The sequence below is a fragment of the Carcharodon carcharias genome, chromosome 4, assembly GCF_017639515.1.
Source record: "Carcharodon carcharias isolate sCarCar2 chromosome 4, sCarCar2.pri, whole genome shotgun sequence".
NCBI classification, from domain to species: Eukaryota; Metazoa; Chordata; class Chondrichthyes; order Lamniformes; family Lamnidae; genus Carcharodon; species Carcharodon carcharias.
Window position 1 is genome coordinate 99942873 of NC_054470.1, and position 15765 is coordinate 99958637.

A 15765-nucleotide genomic window follows, 5' to 3' on the forward strand; every position below is an offset into this window, starting at 1 on the left:
CATTTGCTTGCTGATTCCAACGACACGATTCAAGTTCACTGACGTAGGTCAAAAATCGAAAAGAGTGATTGAAACTGTTCATGCAGGCTATGTAGGAAGCCAGCAAAAACAAAAACATCCAGGTCAGGGTACCCCATTGCTAAACACCCTACTGTGCCAACCAAGGCAAGTGGAACTACTCTCTTTTTAATATAAAAGCAAAAAACTGCGGATGCTGGAAATCCAAAACAAAAATAAAAATACCTGGAAAAACTCAGCAGGTCTGGCAGCATCTGCGGAGAGGAGCACAGGTAACTTTTTGAGTCCATATGACCCTTCAACAGAACTAAGTAAAAATTGAAGAGAAGTGAAATATAAGCTGGTTTAAGGGTGGGGGGGGGGGGTGGAACAAGTAGAGCTGGATAGAGGGCCAGTGATAAGCGGAGATAGCCAAAAGGTGTCATAGACAAAAGGACAAAGAGGTGCTGAAGGTGGTGATATTATCTAAGGAATGTGCTAATTAAGGGTAGAAAGCAGGACAAGCAATGTACAGATAGCCCTAGTGGGGGTGGGGTGGGGTGAAGGAATCAATAAAGGCTAACAGGTAGAGATAAAACAATGGATGGAAATATATTTAAAAATAATGGAAATAGGTGGGAAAAGAAAAATCTATATAAATTATTGGAATAAAAAAGGGGTGGGGATCGGAAAGGGGGTGGGGATGGAGGAGAGAGTTCATTATCTAAAATTGTTGAACTCAATATTCAGTCCGGAAGGCTGTAAAGTGCCTAGTCAGAAGATGAGGTGCTGTTCATCCAGTTTGGGTTGAGCTTCACTAGAACAATGCAGCAGGCCAAGGACGGACATGTGGGCATGAGAGCAGGGTGGAGTGTTGAAATGGCAAGCGACAGGAGGTCTGGGTAATGTTTGCGGACAGACCGAAGGTGTTCTGCAAAGCGGTTACCCAGTCTGCGTTTGGTCTCTCCAATGTAGAGGAAACCGCATTGGGAGCAATGAATGCAGTAGACTAAATTGAGGGAAGTGTAAATGAAATGCTGCTTCACTTGAAAGGAGTGTTTGGGCCCTTGGACGGTGAGGAGAGGGGAAGTAAAGGGGCAGGTGTTGCACCTTCTGCGGTTGCATGGGAAGGTGCCGTGGGAGGGGGTTGAGGTGTAGGGGGTGATGGAGGAGTGGACCAGGGTGCCTCGGAGAGAACGGTCCCTGCAGAATGCTGCCAGGGGGGTGAACGGAAGATGTGTTTGGTGGTGGCATCATGCTGGAGTTGGCGGAAATGGCGGAGGATGATCCTTTGAATGCGTAGGCTGGTGGGGTGATAAGTGAGGACAAGGTGGACCCTATCATGTTTCTGGAAGGGAGAGGAAGGTGTGAGGGCAGATGTGCGGGAGATGGGCTGGACACGGTTGAGGGCCCTGTCAACCACCGTTACTCTCTTTTTAAGTCTGTCTAAAAAAAAATTGCCTTTGAAAGCTTGGCCATTCAGCCTCATGCGAGGTGGGAGTAAGGTTGCGGCCTTCTGTAAAGCCTCTCAATCTCATTTGGGTGTTTAAAAATGTCTGATAAGGCAGCAAGGATCAGCATAGTTTTAACTGCCACCAACCAGTCTGCAATGTTTCTTACTATTGAGTAATTCCTCATCTGCTTACAGGTTAGCATCGTAAATGGTTGAAAACAATCGGAACCTGTTCATTTTTAACAAAACATATGTAAAATTGACTTATTGTACATGTTTCCGGGATTACTTAAATTTGCCTTCATTTTTCTTTAGGCCTGGCTCCTTTGCCGACTGTGATGTACTCCAGTCCTACATTTTCAGTCTTGGCGTTATTTCTCTGACATTATGCATGCATTTTACTGCACTCTCATTCTCATTTCTTGCTCTCCAAGTACTGAAAATCATTGTGCAAGACTGGCTGACCATCTGTATATGGGGTTGTGCCTTTTGGATGGATCTACTCCATAGCCCACCTTTGTACTACATGGAACTAACATAACTCATTAGCTGCATGCATCATTTATCAAGTTTCCAAATTTGAGTGCCAAACACTATTCTGTATAAACACTGAAGAATTGTCTCAATACATATCAAACCCAGTTCTCTTTCAGAATATTACAAAGACTCACTGTACATAAACAGTCAGATTATTTATGTGGAAGCAACAAATAGCAGCGTATCTGCTAAAAGTGGTTTGTGGTCTGGCATTCCACACAATTACAAATTAAAAAATTATACTTTGAAATAATATGGATGTAATCATTGTTTAACAGAATGGGCAAGGAGTGGGGGCAAGAACCTTCATAAATTAAACAACACTATTTTAAAAAATTATATTACGTCAAGATGACAGGAAACTCAGTGAGGTTGACCTACAACTTCACCAGCTAACCACAGACATGTTAAGCTGTTTAAAGAAGACTTGTTTTAAAAAAACAAGAAAAGACAGTGATCAAAAAATGGTTGCCATGAGTTTCTTAATGTCTGATGCTATAAGTTGACCACTACTCTGAAAAGTTTATGTGTGAATTGCACTGCAGATTTGTTGCATGGAATTTCACACTGGGGGTGTGAAGGTCCACTTCAAACAGGGACTCTCTTGAAATGAAGGCATTAAAAATGCAAGGTGCTGGACTTCGATGAGCTATAGTTCTATCAAGACAATGGGAAATGTTAACCAGCCAGATACTCAGGCATTCAAAAGCCCCCTACGGAGGTCAAAATAACTTCATCTCCTGTTGATTTCTATTTTGAAATGAGTCAAAAGTTTCAGAAACAAAAAGATCAAAAAATGGGAATACTTGGTCTGTAGCAATGACTACATGGCATGCTAATAAAATTCAGTTCTGGAATATACAAACAGGGGTTTTAAAGACTGGTTCTGCCAAGCAGAATCAAAATAAAGGCGGCAAAAGAAACTTCACAGTTATCTAAAAGACACTGCTGGGAGGCAGCAGTAAAAGATCTCACTCTCTCGCACTCTTTTTGAAGCTAAAAAAGATGGTCTTCAATGAAGTGCAGACCTGAACCAAGTCAGCTCCGGAATTCTGCAGGAAACCAACTAACTTCAAATGGCTGCAACATTCAACAATCCACACCTCAAAGACAAGCAAAAAGGACTTAATCATATATTCTTAACTTTTTATTGGACTCTTTAACTTTCTTACTTCTGATATATGTCTGTGTGTGTGTTCTTGCATTTTTTTTTCCCTCTCAGGGTTAGTAACTAAAACTTCCTCTTTCTTTGACTCAAGAAAACATTGTTTGATTGGCTCCTTATTAACAAATACATACATTTGGATTGTAAAAGGCATTTGCGGGGAAAAAAAAATTAAAAGCCTTTGTTGCACCAACCTAGAGGGCTGAATAGAAGGGGAGCCAGCTCATTCCTACTTAACCGGTCGTAACAATTGGGTGATTGAATTATCTGCCATGAAAGTTGTAATTGCATACATGAAGGTTTAGAGTTGTATGTATGAAGGTTTAGGATGAAATGTATTTATTTAACAGAAAGTACCACAATATGTGGCCATGTTTGACACAGAGCAACATTAGCCTGTTCAACTACATACAGGAAAACCTTAGGAACATCTATTAGACAATGGTCTATTCTTTATGAATGTTAGAAAATTTTATAAAGGAGGAAACAGCAACCAGGTGTATCTGTCTGCTAATGTAATTAGTGGGTTCATGGTTAATTGATTGGTCAATTGCTTTGGGGCTGAATTGGACCACAGAATTTCCAGCTGAACATGTTTGCTGAACGTTAGTACTATGCAATTAGGAAACACTCCAAGTAGAGTTAATATTTAGATAGTTTTCCAATAGATTGGATGAATTAGTCAAGTAGTGCAATTCTAGTTAGCAGATCAGGAAACATTTGGTACATTCAACGGGCAGCACTGGAACACCAGCAGGGATCTTACTTAACTTACTTTGGAAAAGTATATTTTGAACAATGCATTACAATTGTGGATAGAACACTGGGTATTGTGCAGAGTCTTAGGGACTTGGGAACAGGAGTACGCTGTTCAACCCTTCGAGCCTGCTACGCCATTCAATAAGATCTTGGCTGATCTGGTTGTGTCTCAACTCCATTTTGCTATCTGCCCACTATAGCCCTCAACTCCTTTGTCTGTCAAGAATCCATCTAACTTAGCCTTCAATAAATTCAATGACCCAGCATCTACTGCTTTCTGGGGAAGAGAATTGCACATACTCATGACCTTTTGAGAGGAAAAAAATCCTCCTTATCCCCATTTGAAACTGTAAGTCTCCTATTCTTAAACTGTTTCCCCCGATTCTAGTCTCTCCCACAACCGAAAACATCCTCCTGGTGTCGACCCTATCAAATCCCCTCAGGATCTTATATGTTTCAATCAGGTCACCTCTCATTCTTCTAAACTCCAATGAGTATAAGCCCAACCTTTCTTCATAAGATAAGCTCCTCATCCCAGGAATGAGTCAAATGAACCTACTCCGAACTGCTTCTAATGCAATTATATCATTTTTCAAATAAGGAGACCAAAACTGTACAAGGTACTCCAGATGTAATGGTAAATGTAATATTCTTTTACAGTATTACAAAGTATTTGAGGCACATAAACAGGCTACTCAGCCCAAAAGGCTCGTGTTTATACTCTACACAAGCCTCTTTCGTTAAACTCCATCAACAAATTCTTCTGACTAGTTTTGACTTAAAATACATATTTTCTATTGCCTCAACTACTCCTGGTGGTGATGGGTTCCACATGCTGATCACTCTCTAGGTAAAGAGGTTTTTCCTGAATTCCCTATGGGTACATTAGTGACTAGCTTGGATATACAGACCTTAGATCCGGTTCTTCCCTTCAGTGGAAACCCTTTCATAATCTTAAAGGCCTCTATTAGGTCAGGCCTCAGCCTTTTCTTTCCGAGAGAAAAGATCTACACGCCTGTTCAATCTTTCCTGATTGCTTAGTTCTGATATTATTCTAGTAAATCTTTTATGCACCTTCCCTGTGCCTCTTTATCCTTTTAGTAATGTGGAAGTGACTCCATAAAGTACTCCAAGTGTGGTTAAATCAAGATTTGATACAAGTTTAACATATAACCTCTCTGCTTTTCAATCCTATCCCTCTAGAAATGGATTTTGGTGCTTTCTTTTTCTTTATGGCCTTATTAACCTGTGTCGCCATTTTAATTCATCTGCATCAGGTTTCAAATCCAGACTGGATAAATAAGACACTCCCTCTGCTGTTTGGATAGTCTTAATTGGCAGTTTTGCTCAAGGAAACCTTAAGATGGCTGATGTAGGAAATACTGTACAAATTATACTGGTGCAAAGGAAATCCACTAGAAATTGGCTCTCATTATTGAGGTAGACTAGTGACACCTTTACTCTGTATCAAGCCATGTTGTACGTGTCTTGTAATGCTTGACATTGACAGAAAAGTGCTCCATCCCGAGCAACCAATGTTGCTCTCTGATTAGCAGGATATTCACCCCAACAAAACAAAAAAAAATTAGGTTTTTTAATTGGTCCTGAAAATGCATTAATCTGTGGCTGAGATTGCATTCATAACCCCAAAACGCATCTTTAAAGTTTGTAAAAGTGAAAGCAAATAAGCGTACCACAAAGTTAATTCAGTCTTCCAAGAGTGAATTTGAATATGATAAAATATTAGGATGATGGATAAAAAGCACAGGAAAATGGAATACAAGGTAGAACAGGAAAAGAAGTTAAAGGCTAATGCATTAACGATTCTTTTTATTACACCCATAATGTCCCATTCCTTACCACACAATGTTAGCACCACTACACTGAAAAAACATGTCTGCTTATCAGCTACAAAACCTTTCAAATAAATCACTGACATAAAATGTTTAATTTTGTCAGGGTTCATGACAATAATGAGCTCCTGAAAAAAAAACCTACAAAGCAAATGTGCACTTTTGTGGAGGTATCTGTCTGTCTAGAATCACACTAGCAGATTGTTGTAATATGGGTTCTTTATTGTCTCAATGATGAGATCTTGAGATTCGCATGTTTAAACATGGATCCTTTATTGGTAATCTTTAAATATTTACATATGGGTGGTTTTCCGTTAACACTTGCTCTGCCAAGCAACTTTACATTATAATACCATGTGGGCACATACATCATACAACGTCCCCCTTTCTTCTCCAAAGAAATTTTTCCTTTCCAACCGAGTATAACAATTTGTAATAGAATTTTTATTTGTTATCCCTGCTTCCCCCATCTCACATCTGACTTTATAAATTCAGATGATCTTGAGGCTTAACAGTTCTTCCATAACTCAGTCTGTCACATTGGAGTAATAGTGGTAGTACTCTATTTCTGGTACTTGGTTGTCTCCATTTGATTTGATTTTTGTGCTCCTTCAAGTTGCGTTTCTCTTTATTAACAGCCCGTTTGCTTTTAATCAGGCGCTGGGGTATGTCCCATTCCTTCCGAAGGAAATAAAGACTCCATTCATTCCTATAGTGGACTTGAATTTTCTTTTTCTGTAGTGTCCACCATGTTCTTACTATACATATTTGTTTCACAAACAGAACCTTAAGTTCCACTTGTCTCGCAATTTCAGCCAAACATTTGCTTGTTGTTTTACTTTCAAACCATTTTACAAGCTTATGAATCTTTCCATTCAGCTCAATGGTTCTCAGTATGTCTAAGGCATCTAGTGCTCTTTCTTCTTCTAGTTTCTTGCATGTCAGTGGGATTAACATTTTTTAATCTTATAGCTGTCTTTTCTTTCTCTGTCTGCAATAGAACTTTTTGTCCTTGTCCTTCATTTTGGATTCATGGTTGGCCAGGTACATCTCCAGCAGTCATAACCTGTTTCGGTTCTTTAATTGTGTCACTCATGGATTCATTATCCGCTCACAGTTTGGAAGTTCTACAGCTTTTCCTTTCAATGTCTCCTCTTTATCATTCAACTGCTTTGTCAGCCCGTCAGTCTGTTTCATGTAGCTTTCAGCTTCCTCCTGGAATATAGAACATTGCTGAGTATTCAATTTGTTCAGAGTGACGTCACGTTCATTTTGCTTTTCTTTGTAACGTTCAAGAAGAATAAACTTTGTTCTGAGGAATTGTTGTAACATATGAAGGTCTTTCAATGGCTTTTTCTTCACAAAGCTCACTTGTTTAATCTTGAGCTTTCCTATAACTCAATAGACTCTCTTCAAGTTTCTTCTGCCATTCTTCCACTCTGCTGTTTGAGACAGTCTCCACTTCTTCATATCACTGAATGGTTACAGACTCCTTTTGCATTTGATCTTGAAGAACAATCCATTGTTCGTTTAACCGTTTATTTTCATGTTGACCTCTTTCAAACTCACTCTGGGCTTCGGTGCATAGTTTTGCTTCTACTGGTAGTTCCAATGCACCTTTTTCTAAGTAATATTCAACATTTTTTTTTTTGTTTCTCAGGTTTTTCCATTGCTATATACTGATTTCTTCAAGGAGTCTTTCATGGTCACAACTTATTTATGTGTCTTTTCTGCCTGTTATTTTGTCTAGCTGTACACCTGGTTGAGTTTTCCAACTCACACTTTAGCTAGACCATAAGACATAGAAGCAGGAAAAAGCCATTCTGCCCATCAGGTCTGCTCCACCATTAAATGAGATCCTGACTGATCTGATAATCTTCAACTCCACTTTCCTGCCTTTTTTCCCATACCCCTTGATTCCCTTATTGATGAAAAATCTCAGCCTTGAATATACTTAACGACCCAGCCTCTAGAGCCCTCTACTGTAAAGGATTCCACAGATTCACTACCCTCAGAGAAGAAATTCTTCCTCATATCTGTCTTAAATGGGTGACCCCCTTCCTCTGAGATTATGTTCTCTGGTTCTAGACTCTCCAACAAGGGGAAACAACCTCTCAATATCTACCCTGTCAAGCCTCCAAAGAATCCTATATGCTTCAATAAGGTTGCTTCTCATTCTTCTAAATGCCAATGAGTACAGGCCCAATCTACTCAACCTCTCCTCACAAGAAAATCCCTCCATACCCAAGATCAACCTAGTGAACCTTCTCTGGACTGCCTCCAATGCCAGTATATCTTTCCTTAGATAAGGGAACCAAAACTGCTCACAATATTCTAGGTGTAGTCTAACTAGTGCCTTGTATAGTTTTAGTAAGGCATGCCTATTTTTATACTCCATTCCCTTTGAAATAAAGGCCAAAATTCTATTTGCTTTCCCTATTACCTGCTGAACTTAGAACCATAGAACACTACAGCACAGAAAACAGGCCATTCGGCCCTTCTAGTCAGTGCCGAAATATTATTCCGCTAGTCCCATTGACATGCACCTAGTCCATAACACTCCAGACCTCTCCCATCCACGTACCTATCTAATTTATTCTTAAAGCTGACGAGTGAGCCCGCATTTACCACGTCAGATGGTAGCTTGTTCCACACTCTCACCGCTCTCTGAGTGAAGAAGTTCCCCCTAATGTTCCCCCTAAACCTTTCCGCTTTCACCCTAAAGCCATGTCCTCTTGTGTTTATTTCTCCTAATCTAAATGGAAAGAGCCTACTCGCATTTACTCTGTCTATACCCCTCATAAATTTGTAAACTTCTATCATATCTCCCCTCATTCTTCTACGCTCCAAGGAATAAAGTCCTAACCTGTTTAATCTTTCTTTGTAACTCAACTCCTTAAGACCCGGCAACATCCTAGTAAATCTTCTCTGCACTCTCTCAATCTTAGTGATATCCTTCCTGTAGTTAGGTGACCAGAACTGCACACAATACTCCGAAGTTGGCCTCACCAATGTCTCATACAACCTCACCATAATATCCCAACTCCTATACTTAATACTTTGATTTATGAAGGCCAGTATACCAAAAGCTTTCTTTACAACCTTGTCTTCCTGTGACGCCACTTTCAGGGAACTATGTATCTGAACTCCCAGATCCCTTTGTTCCTCCACACCCCTCAGTGCCCTACCATTTACTGTGTATGTCCTACCTTGGTTTGACCTTCCAAAATGTAACACCTCACACTTTTCCGCATTAAATTCCATCTGCCATTTTCTGGCCCATTTTTCCAGTTGGTCCAGATCTCTCTGCAAGCTTTGAAAGCCTTCCTCGCTGTCTACAACACTTCCAATCTTAGTGTCATCAGCAAACTTGCTGATCCAATTCACCACATTATCATCCAAATCATTGATAGAGACAACAAACAACAATGGTCCCAGCACAGATCCCTGAGGCACACCACTAGTCACAGACCTCCAGTCTGAGAAGCAATCATCCACTACCACTCTCTGTCTTCTCCCACACAGCCAATTTCAAATCCAGTTTACAACCTCTCCATGGATACCAAGTGTCTGAACCTTCTGAACTAACCTCCCATGTGGGACCTTGTCAAAGGCCTTACTAAAGTCCATGTAGAGAACATCCACAGCCTTTCCTTCATCTACTTTCTTGGTAACCTCCTCGAAAAACTCTACAAGGTTCGATAAGCACGACCTACCATGCACAAAGCTATGCTGACTATCCTTAATCAGCCCTTGGCTGTCCAAATAATTATATAAGCAATCTCTCAGAACACCTTCCAATAATTTACCTACTACTGACGTCAGGCTCACTGGCCTGTAGTTATCTGATTTACTTTTGTAGCCTTTTTTAAACAACGGAACAACATGAGCTACCCTCCAATCCTCGAGCACCTCACCCATGGCTAAGGACATTTTAAATATTTCTGCCAGGGCCCCTGCAACTTCTACACTGGTCTCCCTCAAGGTCCAAGGGAATATCATATCAGGCCCAGGGGATTTATCTACCTTTATTCGCTGTAAGGCAGCAAGCACCTCCTCCTCTTTAATCTCCATATCTTCCTTCCTTATACACTATGCCAGTTTCCTGAGTAAATACTGATGCAAAAAAACTGTTTAAGATCTCCCCCAAATCATGAGGCTCCACACATAGATGACCACTCTGTTCTTCAAGGGGACCAATTGTGTCCCTTACTATCCTTTTACTCTTAATATACTTGTACAAACCCTTCGGGTTTATCTTCACATTATCTGCCAAAGCAACCTCATGCCTTCCTGATTTCCTTTTTTAGTATTTTCTTACATTTTCTATACTCTACAAGTACCTCATTTGCTCCTTGTTGCCTATACCTGCTATACACCTCTCTCTTCTTCTTAACCAGATCACCAATATCCCTTGAAAACCAAGGTTCCCTATGCCTGTTACCTTTGCCTTTAATCCTGACAGGAACATGCAAACTCTGCACTCTCGCCTTTGAATGCCTTCCACTTACTGAACACATCCTTGCCAGAAAACAACTTATCCCAATCCATTCTTCCTAGATCCTTTCTGAGTTCCACAAAATTGGCCAATTTAGAATCTCAACTGGAGGACCAGACCTATCCTTATCCATAATTAGCTTAAAACTAATGACATTGTGGTCACTGGACCCAAAATGTTCGCCTACACATACTTCTGTCACCTGACCTGTCTGGTTCCCTAATAGGAGATCAAGTATTGCATCCTCTCTCGTTGGTACCTCTATATATTGATTTAGAAAACTTTCCTGAACACATTTGACAAACTCCAAGCCATCCAGCCCTTTTACAGTATGGGAGTCCCAGTCAATATGTGGAAAGTTAAAATCTCCTACTATCACAACCTTCTGTTTCTCACATCGTTCTGCTATCTCTCTACAGATTCGCTCCTCCAATTCTCTCTGACTATTGGACAGTCTATAATAATATATTAGTGTGGTCACATCTTTCCCATCCTTCAGCTCCACCCATATGGGCTGTGTAGACGAGCCCTCCGGGCTGTCCTGCTTATGCACAACTGTGATATTTTCCCTGACTAGTAATGCCACTCCTCCCCCTTTCTTCCCACTCCCTCTATTACGTCTGAAACAACGGAACCCCAGAACATTGAGCTGCCAGTCCTGCCCCTCCTACAACCAAGTCTTACTAATAGCAATAATGTCGTAATCCCACGTGCCAATCCATGCCCTAAGCTCATCCAGTTTTCTGACAATACTCCTTGCATTGAAATAGATGCACCTGAGAATATTTCTATCACGTACAGAGCCTTGATTTCTGTCTTTACATGCATTCCTCTCTTGACCTTTATCCTCCTCCACCTCACTATCTGCTCTAACACTCTGGTTCCCCTCCCCCTACAAATCTAGTTTAAACGCCCCTGAGCAGCACTAGTAAACCTACACGCAAGGATGTTAGTCCCCCTCCAGTTCAGGTGCAAACCGTCCCATCGGAACAGGTCCCAGCTTCCCTGGAACAGAGCCCAATTGTCCAGAAACATGAAGCCCTCCCTCCTGCACCATCTCCTTAGCCACATATTTAGCTGCATTATCCTCCTATTTCTAGCCTCACTAGCACGTGGTACGGGTAGCACTCCTGAGATCGTAACACTGGAGGTCCTGTCCTTCAACGATGCACCTAACTCCCTTTGCTATCCATGTCATTGGTCCCTACATGGACCACGACATCTGCTCACCCTCCATCCTGAGAATACTGAGAACTCGATCCGAGATATCACGGACCCTGGCACCAGGGAGGCAATAGACCATCCGGGATTCTCGATCTCTCCCACAGAACCTCCTATCTGTCCCCCTAACTATTGAATCCCCTATCACTACTGCTCTCCTCTTTTCCCTCCCTCCTATCTGAGCTGAGGGTCCAGCCACAGTGCCAGAGACGCGACCACTACAACTTGTCCCTGGTAGGTCGTCCCCACCAACAGTATCCAAAATTGTATACCTATTGTTGATGGGAACAGCCACAGGGGTGCTCTGCTCTTTCTGTCTATTCCCCTTCCTTCTCCTGACATTGTATGCTAGCCTTTTGTGATTCATGCACAAGGACATCAAATCCCTCTGTGCTGCAGATTTCTGCAGTCTTTATCCATTTAAATAATATTCAGCTCCTCTATTCTTCCTGCCAAAGTGCATAACCTCACATTTTCCCATATTATATGCCCACTCACTTTAACCTGTCAATACCCCTTTGCAGGTTGTTTGGATCATCCTCACCACTTACCTTTCCTCCTATTTGTGTGTCATTCACAAAAACAGCTCTTTTTACATGCCCTCATTATCTCCTGATTTATTCCCTGTCCTACAGTGCAGCTACTGCCAGGGGCCTATAGACTACTCCTAACAATGTCTTCTTCCCCTTGTTATTTCTTACGTCCACCCATATGGATTCTACATCTTCTGATCCAAGATAATTTCTTGCTATTGTGCTTATTCCATGACTTCCTCAACAAAGCCATCCCACCACCCACTCCTTCCTGCTTGTCCTTTCAAAAAGTCACATACCGCTGAATATTTAGTTCCCAGCTTTGAACTCCTTGTAACCATGTCTCTGTAATGGCTTTAAGATCATACCCATTAACCTCTATTTATGCTGTTAATTCATTTATTTTGTTCCGAATACTACGTGCATCTAAGTAAAGAGCTGTTAATTTTGCCTTTTTAACCATTTTTCCCCTTTGACCCTAATTGCTGTTTTTTTTTGTATGTTTGTACACTCTGTCCCTTCCTGTCATACTCTGGGCATCATTACCTAAATAGCTGTGCTGCAAGGCTGCCATATCCTTTTGCTTTGTAAACCTACATATCACCTCTCCAGAATCCCCCCCCATCCACACACTTTTTAGTTTAAAGCCCTCTCTGCAGCCCTAGTTATGCAATTCACCAGGGCACTGGTCCCAGCATGGTTCAAGTGAAGCCCGTCCCACCACAACAGCTCCCTTCTACTCCAGTATTGGTTTTCCAACTGTGGAATTAACGGTCATTATTTCCTCCTGATAACTTTGTGTCGTCTTTGAAATTTGTTTGTTCAGATCTCGAACAGCTAGGTTCATTAGAGACTTCAGTTTATTATGTGTTTTTAAAGGTATATACTCAGCTTGATTTTTGCACTCTAAATCTTCCAGGTCAGCTCTGATGTGAACATTTTCCCATAGAACAGTTTAATTTGCCTCTTGCATGTTTTGCTCCTTTTGAGTTACCTCAAGTAGCTTTCCTTCATTCATATCCATCTGTTCACTCTGCACTGCCATCTGTCTCCATCGCTCTGGAATCTTTTGGTCCCCCTTTCTAGGGTTTTCTGTTTCCCTCCATCTGGGGTCCTTTTGTTGCTATTGGTTGTTTAAAACAGCTATCAAAGCCTTTTAATATCTCGCCAAATGTTGTGAAATATGGACCTATATGTTGGCTGTGGAATAATTCACCAGCAAGTGAACCAAAAGTGAATAAAAACTTACCAAGTTGTACTTCTTTTGACTCCTTATTTAATCTTGTAGTTCTTCAGCAAACTAAAAATTGCTTTCTCCAAGACTCCCACTCTTGGGTCTGGTTTAGCTCTTTCTGTAGCACAAATGCATCTGGCTCTTCTAATTTTCCGTCCAGGGCTGTTTTTACCTTTTGTAGCTGCTGACATATGGCCAGTACCACTTTAAGCGCTCTCCATGCAGAAACTGCATCTTACCTCTCGGGTTGTTTCTGCAGTTGTCAGTTTCTCTGTGCATATTTCCCGTGATTTTTCTGATTTGGGTGGGCTCCTCAGCAATCGTAGGCCTTCTTTTTCAAAAAAACTGTTTTAAACTTCCAAAGGTAGGAGCATTCCTTTTCCGGGCGATTATTTCTTTTAACTCCCAAATGGCTTTTTTGAAAAGGGGTCCTTTTTTTTATAAAACTTAAAGAGACAGCACTTTATTTTCGAAATCTACAGGTCTCTTTTTTTTTAAAACTCTGCGGGCTCTGCTTAAACTTTCAACACTGCCAGCCAATTTTTACAGTTTAAAAAAAAAATTATTTTTATTGGCAATTCTTCTTTCATCTGCCCAATGGATGCTGAGCCCTTCAGCCTGCCACCTGTTCTAAAATGCAAGTACAGCTACTTCTTTTGTATTTTTGCTCACAATCTCATGAACTGTGTCACTCAGGCTCTTACAATTTTCTGCAATGGACTTCCACTCAGTCTGGTGGGTTCCTCACTTTCAAGTCTGTAGTGAAGCTTCTTTAAGTTTGTCCTTGAGCTTTCTTCTACGTTTTCCCTCGGATTCAGTTGGTTTTCGTTTTTCATACCCTAGGATGCTGTTCTGGGTCGATGCATTTAGCTACCATGTTTCATATTACCATGGATCGCCATGTCGGATTATTCTACTACCTCTGATGTCTTGTAGAAGCGACCACTGCTGACAACTGTGTTGTATTATGCTGATAGCATTGATCTCCCACCACTGCCAACCATGTTGTCATATGGGCACTTCAAATGCCTCAATGATGAGATCTTGAGACTTGTATGTTTAAACGTGAACCCTTTATTGGTAGTCTTTAACTGTTTACAGATCCTAGCTTATTGTCATACATGGTGCTGTTGCTTCATGCAGGCTGTTTCCAGAGTTCTCTCTGAGTCTAATGCCATGTGACTCTACACATCATATCGTGGGCGGTGCTATTCTCCAGTCCCGCAATAACTCTTGTTCTGCCGAGCACCTTTACATTACAATGACATGTGGGCATATAGAACATCATGCAACACAGGTCACCAGTGGTATCACTGACTGACTCAGTGCTGTGTTAGAGTGTGATGTCTACAGTGTGACAGGAAATAAGTGTGCCCTTTCCAGGAAATGCAGGTTACACCCAAGACATCCAATATATAAACATTTTTAAAAAGTGTACTTTCTATATTCTTGCCTCCTCAATGCAGTGGGGAGACGAATGAATGTTATGGAGAGAAAACGCAGAGGAGTAAAGAAAGATCAAGCCTAAACTCAAAACATGTAACACGGTGTTTCATTTGGCATGCTACATAGTGCTAGGCATGAATGCTCACTGCAATTAAGCATTCAAAATTTTAATAAACCTATCCATCTCAATTTTGCATTTTTGGCACCCAATATGTAAACAATTAATATATTGTATATTATTTAATGATACTAAGGTTTACATCTTTAACTTCCATGTAAAGCCACCAGAACTTACCAAACAAAAGAAGAAAGAATGCAGCCAGTGCAAACCTGTTAATATGATAGCGCAATTTCCCCCTTTTCCCACCCATACTGCCCTAGAAGCTGGTTCACTGGACATGGCAGGTAGTATCACAACTTACTAACGGATCTGTTGGATATTAATCAGGAAAAGTTAGCTAATATATTGGAAAGCAACTGGCTTGTTTCAATGTTTAATGGAACAGTGCAGTTCAAGTTTCTGTTTCTCCCTGTCAGATTTGGTTAAATGAAAAGGAAATGTGTTCATTTTAATTTAAAAAACCCTTCATCCTCAAGTTCTTATCCAGTCAATGAAAAACAAGAGAGATGCAAGCTTCAGTCAGAAGTCTAATGTAGGAATAAGGAATGAAAAAGAAAATTGGCAAAAACTGAGCATAGCTTTTCCAGGAAACAACAATGCTCCATATGTTTCAAGTCAGAAATACAAAGCTTAAAAAAAGGAACAATTTTAAAAATTGCTCACAAAGGGCAACACTCACATTGGCCAAAATCAAGTTGCTCCATTCCAATTCAAGTACCCATCTGCAGGTTAGATTTTCCACCCATTTACAGTGCATTGTAAATGTTCCACTATAAAGTTGGAGATGTACAGGCGATGGTTATATTTAAACATAGAGAGTTTGGTTCAGTGGTCAGGGCTGTCATGCTGGAGAAAAACAGCACGTGCTAAAAACATGGTAAACAACCAACCCTCTCCTCATATCAGCCTACAACATTCGTCTTGAAAAGATTAGAGAGCTGGAACAGC

General features: G+C 40.8%; 1 protein-coding gene across 15 annotated transcripts in view; it reads right to left on the reverse strand.

Moving 5' to 3' along the window:
• LOC121277003 (tyrosine-protein kinase JAK2-like) overlaps positions 1–15765 on the reverse strand; it is a 263167-nt gene that overhangs the window by 133155 nt on the left and 114247 nt on the right. Inside the window, exon 1 of one of the 15 annotated variants that reach the window (XM_041185828.1) lies at positions 15497–15667. The exons of the other annotated variants lie outside the window; for them this stretch is intronic. The gene's annotated coding sequence lies outside the window, so the exon portion shown is untranslated. Of the gene's footprint in view, positions 1–15496; positions 15668–15765 lie in introns of those variants that run through there. 15 annotated transcript variants of the gene reach the window in all.